This window comes from Myxocyprinus asiaticus, chromosome 5 (assembly GCF_019703515.2).
Source record: "Myxocyprinus asiaticus isolate MX2 ecotype Aquarium Trade chromosome 5, UBuf_Myxa_2, whole genome shotgun sequence".
Classification (NCBI taxonomy): domain Eukaryota; kingdom Metazoa; phylum Chordata; class Actinopteri; order Cypriniformes; family Catostomidae; genus Myxocyprinus; species Myxocyprinus asiaticus.
This window is the reverse complement of record NC_059348.1, coordinates 55,842,800-55,849,556: the sequence shown is the minus strand read 5'-3', so window position 1 is coordinate 55,849,556 and position 6,757 is coordinate 55,842,800. Positions and strand designations below refer to the sequence as shown.

Genomic DNA, 6,757 nt, shown 5'->3' with positions numbered 1-6,757 from the left:
AACTTGCAAAATGCCATTAATGTACTATCTAGAGCATTATTTCAAACAGAAAAACGATTAGTGATTTTTGCAAGGTAAGAAAATACTCTGACTTCTTTTACAGCCATTTAATAATTTTTTAATACACTTTATACACATTCATACATTTGAATGTTAACACAAAAATAGGTTCACAAATCCGGTTTCAAAGAAAATTAACAGTGAACTACAGGAGAGATTCTTAAAGATTTCTATAACACTAGATTACAAAGTCAAAAGCCTCATACTTACATTGTGCAATGCTTTGACTTTTGTTTTATTACAAAAAGATTATATTTGATTAATTTATGTCATCTGTAAGATTGAGTGTCTGATTTTCAGACAGATTTGGGGTAGTTGTACAAGCTTTTCAGACCCCCTGCAGAACCTCCTGAATGGGTTTCACCAGTGGATTATGCACAATATGCAAGCCTTTATCCAGAAGATGGCAAGCAAGCTTCTCCAACCATCTGAGCATATACATATCATCAGGAACGCTCTGCAGATTGTTGAAGTCCACGTTCAAGAGTTCCAGCCTGGTCAGACAGCACAGTGTCCTGGGAAGAACATGGAGAGAATTTTACTCTACAATCAAGATCTTGAGGTTCACCAGGTCCTGGATTGTGTCTGCAATGTTCTCCAGATGGTTGTTGGCCAGATGCATGAACACAAGGCTCTTCATGCCATACACGCATGCTGGGATGTGTTCGATCCAGTTGTGGCTCAGGTTGAGTTTGGTGAGTTTTTGCAAGTTGGAAAAGCTGTTTGGAAGCCCTGCGATCTGGTTATTGGCCAAGCTCAGGACCTCCAGGTTGGTACAGTTGCCCAGCTCTTCGGGAACTTCACTCAAGCGGTTCCTGTGTACAAACAAAACATGAAGGTTGCACAGTTGTCCGATCTCCGGCGGTAGACTGACCAGTTTGTTCCCCCACAAGTTGAGCACCTCGAGGTTCTCTAGCGCTCCCAGACCTGACGGGAGAATAGAGAGACCATTTAGGGAGAGACTGAGCTTCTGTAGTTCTTGGAGCTCCCAAAGTTCTTCTGGCATCACTTCCAGACCCTTCATGGCCAGACTGAGGGTGCTGAAGCCCAAGTGCCTGGTCGCGTGTTTGCGAATTTGGTCCACCGACGATAAACTCTCCACACAACTGGAATTGCGACATGTCTTGGACTTCGAGTCCTCAAAGCTGGACATCCGTCTGGTGATTCTCAGGGTGGCATCAGTGCTAGCATGCTGATTTGATCATTTTTGCCTCAAGAGAAACATTGAAAAATGGTTCTCGTAGATCTGTCTATCAGTAAGCTGAGTATCACAATACACTAACAAAGGGGTTCACTATCTGATTGTGTGTATAAGTGTGATTGAGAAAGGGAGCAAATGAGGGATGGAAAAAGAAAGAGTATGCACTTTGAAACATCAGTAACCGAGTACACGCTTTAAAACTGCAGTAACCGAGTACGCATTTTGAAATGTCAGTAACCGAGTACACGCTTTAAAACTGCAGTAACTGAGTATGCACTTTGAAACGTCAGTAACCGAGTACGCACTTTAAAACTGCAGTAAATGAGTATGCACTTTGAAACGTCAGTAACTGAATATGCACATTGAAACTTCAGTAACTGAGTATGCACTTTGAAACTGCAGTAACCAAGTATACACTTTGAAACATCAGTAACTGAGTACACACTTTAAAACTGCAATAACTGAGAACGCACTTTGAAACTTCAGTAACCGAGTACGCACTATAAAACTGCAGTAACCGAGTATGCACACTGAAACGTCAGTAACCGAGTACACACATTAAAACTGCAGTAACCGAGTACGCACTTTGAAATGTCAGTAACCGAGTACGCACTTTGAAACGTCAGTAACCGAGTACGCACTATAAAACTGCAGTTACCGAATATGCACTTTGAAACGTCAGTAACTGAGTACGCACTTTGAAACGTTAGTAAACAAGTATGTTCTCAATTACTGGCATTTCAAAGTGCACACTCGTTTACTGCAGTTTTATAGTGCATACTCAGTTAATGACGTTTCAAAGTGCGTACTCGGTTACTGACATTTCAAAGTCAGTTCTCGATTACTGGCATTTCAAAGTCAGTTCTCGGTTACTGGCATTTCAGTATGTAAACTTCAGTAACTAAGTACGCACTTTGAAACGTCAGTAACTAAGTACGCACTTTGAAATGTCAGTAATCGAGTATGCACTTTGAAACGTCAGTAATCGAGTATGCACTTTGAAATGTCAGTAACGAGTACGCACTTTAAAACTGCAGTAACCGAGTATACACTTTGAAACTTCAGTAACTGAGTACGCACATTAAAACTTCAGTAACCAAGTACACACTTTAAAACTGCAGTAACTGAGTACGCACTTTGAAACGTCAGTAACCGAGTACGCACTTTGAAACGTCAGTAACCGAGTATGCACTATAAAACTGCAGTAAACGAGTATGCACTTTGAAATGCCAGTAATCGAGAACTGACTTTGAAATGCCAGTAATTGAGAACTGACTTTGAAATGCCAGTAATCGAGAACTGACTTTGAAGTGCCAGTAATTGAGAACTGACTTTGAAGTGCCAGTAATCGAGTACTGACTTTGAAATGCCAGTAATTGAGAACTGACTTTGAAATGCCAGTAATTGAGAACTGACTTTGAAATGCCAGTAATCGAGAACTGACTTTGAAGCGCCAGTAATTGAGAACTGACTTTGAAGTGCCAGTAATCGAGTACTGACTTTGAAATGCCAGTAATCGAGAACTGACTTTGAAGTGCCAGTAATTGAGAACTGACTTTGAAGTGCCAGTAATCGAGTACTGACTTTGAAGTGCCAGTAATCGAGTACTGACTTTGAAATGCCAGTAATCGAGTACTGACTTTGAAATGCCAGTAATCGAGTACTGACTTTGAAATGCCAGTAATTGAGAACTGACTTTGAAATGCCAGTAATCGAGAACTGACTTTGAAGTGCCAGTAATTGAGAACTGACTTTGAAGTGCCAGTAATCGAGTACTGACTTTGAAATGCCAGTAATCGAGAACTGACTTTGAAATGCCAGTAATCGAGAACTGACTTTGAAATGCCAGTAATCGAGTACTGACTTTGAAATGCCAGTAATTGAGAACTGACTTTGAAATGCCAGTAATCGAGAACTGACTTTGAAGTGCCAGTAATCGAGAACTGACTTTGAAGTGCCAGTAATCGAGTACTGACTTTGAAATGCCAGTAATCGAGAACTGACTTTGAAATGCCAGTAATCGAGAACTGACTTTGAAGTGCCAGTAATCGAGAACTGACTTTGAAATGCCAGTAATCGAGTACTGACTTTGAAATGCCAGTAATCGAGAACTGACTTTGAAATGCCAGTAATCGAGTACTGACTTTGAAATGCCAGTAATTGAGAACTGACTTTGAAATGCCAGTAATCGAGAACTGACTTTGAAGTGCCAGTAATTGAGAACTGACTTTGAAGTGCCAGTAATCGAGTACTGACTTTGAAATGCCAGTAATCGAGTACTGACTTTGAAATGCCAGTAATCGAGAACTGACTTTGAAATGCCAGTAATCGAGAACTGACTTTGAAGTGCCAGTAATTGAGAACTGACTTTGAAGTGCCAGTAATCGAGTACTGACTATGAAATGCCAGTAATCGAGTACTGACTTTGAAATGCCAGTAATCGAGAACTGACTTTGAAATGCCAGTAATCGAGAACTGACTTTGAAGTGCCAGTAATTGAGAACTGACTTTGAAATGCCAGTAATTGAGAACTGACTTTGAAATGCCAGTAATCGAGAACTGACTTTGAAATGCCAGTAATCGAGAACTGACTTTGAAATGCCAGTAATCGAGAACTGACTTTGAAGTGCCAGTAATTGAGAACTGACTTTGAAATGCCAGTAATCGAGAACTGACTTTGAAATGCCAGTAATTTAGAACTGACTTTGAAATGCCAGTAACTGAGAACTGACTTTGAAACAACAGTAACCGAGTACGCACTTTGAAACGTCATTAACCGAGTACGCACTATAAAACTGCAGTAAACGAGTACTTACTTTGAAATGCCAGTAATCGAGAACTGACTTTGAAATGCCAGTAATCGAGTACTGACATTGAAATGCCAGTAATCGAGAACTGACTTTGAAATGCCAGTAATCGAGAACTAACTTTGAAATGCCAGTAATCGAGAACTGACTTTGAAATGCCAGTAATCGAGAACTGACTTTGAAATGCCAGTAATCGAGAACTGACTCTGAAATGCCAGTAATTGAGAACTGACTTTGAAATGCCAGTAATCATGAACTGACTTTGAAATGCCAGTAATCGAGAACTGACTCTGAAATGCCAGTAATTGAGTACTGACTTTGAAATGCCAGTAATTGAGTACTGACTTTGAAATGCCAGAAATCGTGTACGCACTTTGAAACATCAATAACAGAGGATGCACTTTGAAATGCCAGTAATCGAGTACGCACTTTTATAATAATGAATTTAGCTAGATACTAACATTCACATGCACAAATAAAAAATTGGTCTATGATATCAAGATGCAAATGATGTGGTCGATTTCACAGTATGTATCAATACTTGCAATCTCTTTTAGTGCATTCTCAAAAGTGTGTACTTTCTCATCCCCACCGAAGTCAATACTTTTAGTGAGTAGTAGAAGTATGCGAATTGGCACAACGCACATGAACATGCCTGAACACACACACAAGCTGCATTCGGTTTGATATCAGTCTGATTTTTGGCCAGCAGACCCTGAGGTGAAATTGATCAATGCAAATGAGCATGAGCAAGCTGGATGTACCCCACGTTGACACAAACAAATGCCAGGACTGTGTTTCACAGGGGAAAATGATCAGGTGGATGTTTGATGCTCTTCCTCTCTCATTTATTCAACATTTCTGTCGTTAAACAGACGTTTATAATAACCATTCGTCTAAACTCAGCTGTATATCTCCACCCCAAATCCAAACTCATATCTTCATGCAATCATTGGACCATATCATTAATTTGCATATTTGAATGCTTGTAAATGATGAACAAAATAATGAATCATAGACTGTAGAATCACAGCCATTTTCTGTACTTTCATCAGTTTACAGCCACTGCTCTGGACACCTGTAAGGATGTATTAGTTGTGTCTGTGTGTTTGTGTTGATATTGTGTTGAAATGTGAAGCTTATAATTTTATAGAAGCACTTACACATTGTTTACGTCTTGTGACTATTCTTGTGAAACAGTGTGTATTTTAACGTTTACGGATTGGTGTTCGAATTAAGGAAGTTTGGGGGGTCCAGGACTCGCCATTAGAGTTAAGAGACCCCCCCATAAGGACAAAATAATACTGTATATCTTGGGGGGGTTCCCTGTTTAAACCGTCAGTAGAGGTTAATTAATATGCAAGCAGTTAATATGCACGTAGTTTTGTCGGTATTTATCTAACTGTACATGTTAGCTCACAATCAAACAATTGTGAAATTATTACATGTGGAGAAATATCTGTGTCTATTTGTTATGCTGTGTTTCTCTGACAACAGAGTAAACAATTCAGTAGGGCATGTGTTAATATGCAGTGATGAGCCATTTCTTATTTATAACTCTAATATAGCCTACATTATGCATCTCAGTCATGGCAACTATTTAAATCTTAAAAATTATAATCTAATATTAAGTCTTACATGTTACTTTTGTCTTGCAATTCATTCAAATATCAAATGTACTAATTTTAATCAATATATCGAATTGTTCTGTAAATTTTTGGTAGGAATTAATGTAGGGATTCCTGGGTAGTCAAGCGTGCATTTGATGTGATTATTCTGGAGGTATTGGTACATTAAGGGACCAACCGCGCAGCACAGATCATTACTGTAATAACACTCAGATCCACAGGTAGATGTCTAAACCTGCTGGGCATTACTACCTACTGCACCTCCACCGGTGCCTTAAGTTGTCCAGCTATGGGCTCATCAGCCGGGAGCCACCTATCAAGGATGTTTCACTCCATTAATCCCAGAACATCACTTGGTGGTGGGCCTCTCCTCTGTTAGAAAAAACACTAGCTATCAGTCTCTTCCTACAACCTTTCCAGTGCCTATCCTTAAACTAATCCTCCAACAGATTAAGTAGGAGAGCGATGTGAGAGGCGAGCCACGAGACTGCGTTAACCGCCCCTCCAATGCCTAGCTTGGCCTGGTTTCGCTCCCCCAATCAATCCCTCTCCAGAAACCCCCGGATAAGGACCGAGTGGGTCAGCAAAAATAGTTCCTCCCCACCCCTTTCCTCTTCTGTATGCTACCTCACCACATATCGCAATTGTTCCCTATTCCTACTTTCTCACTTCTGCACACCCCACTTTTCATCCTTCCTTTTTAACCATAGCCAGAAGCTCCCTTTTTCTGCTTCATCTGCCATTTCCTTCAGAGATTTCTTCAATGCTGATCCAAAGATACCAATGTTTTTCCACAGATGCTGCACTGATGTTCCAATAAACCCTCGACACCCGACCTCCACAGGGTAAGTGGCAGCCCTCCATCCATTTTCCCTGCACTCGGCAGCCAGATCAGCATATTTTAGCTTCTTCCTCTCATAGGCTGCCTCCAGTCCCTCTTCCCATGGGATAGTAAGTTCAAACATTATGACTTTCTTGGCTGATGCCGACCATAACACATTGTCCAGCCTCAAGGAGGTAATGGCGATCTGTAACGTGTGGCTGCTGGCGATGGCAATGGA

At 40.5% G+C, this 6,757-nt stretch overlaps 1 pseudogene; it reads right to left on the bottom strand.

Moving 5' to 3' along the window:
* Positions 1 to 356: 356 nt before the first annotated feature.
* LOC127441233 (leucine-rich repeat-containing protein 30-like) lies at positions 357 to 1,213 on the bottom strand (annotated as a pseudogene).
* Positions 1,214 to 6,757: the final 5,544 nt, after the last annotated feature.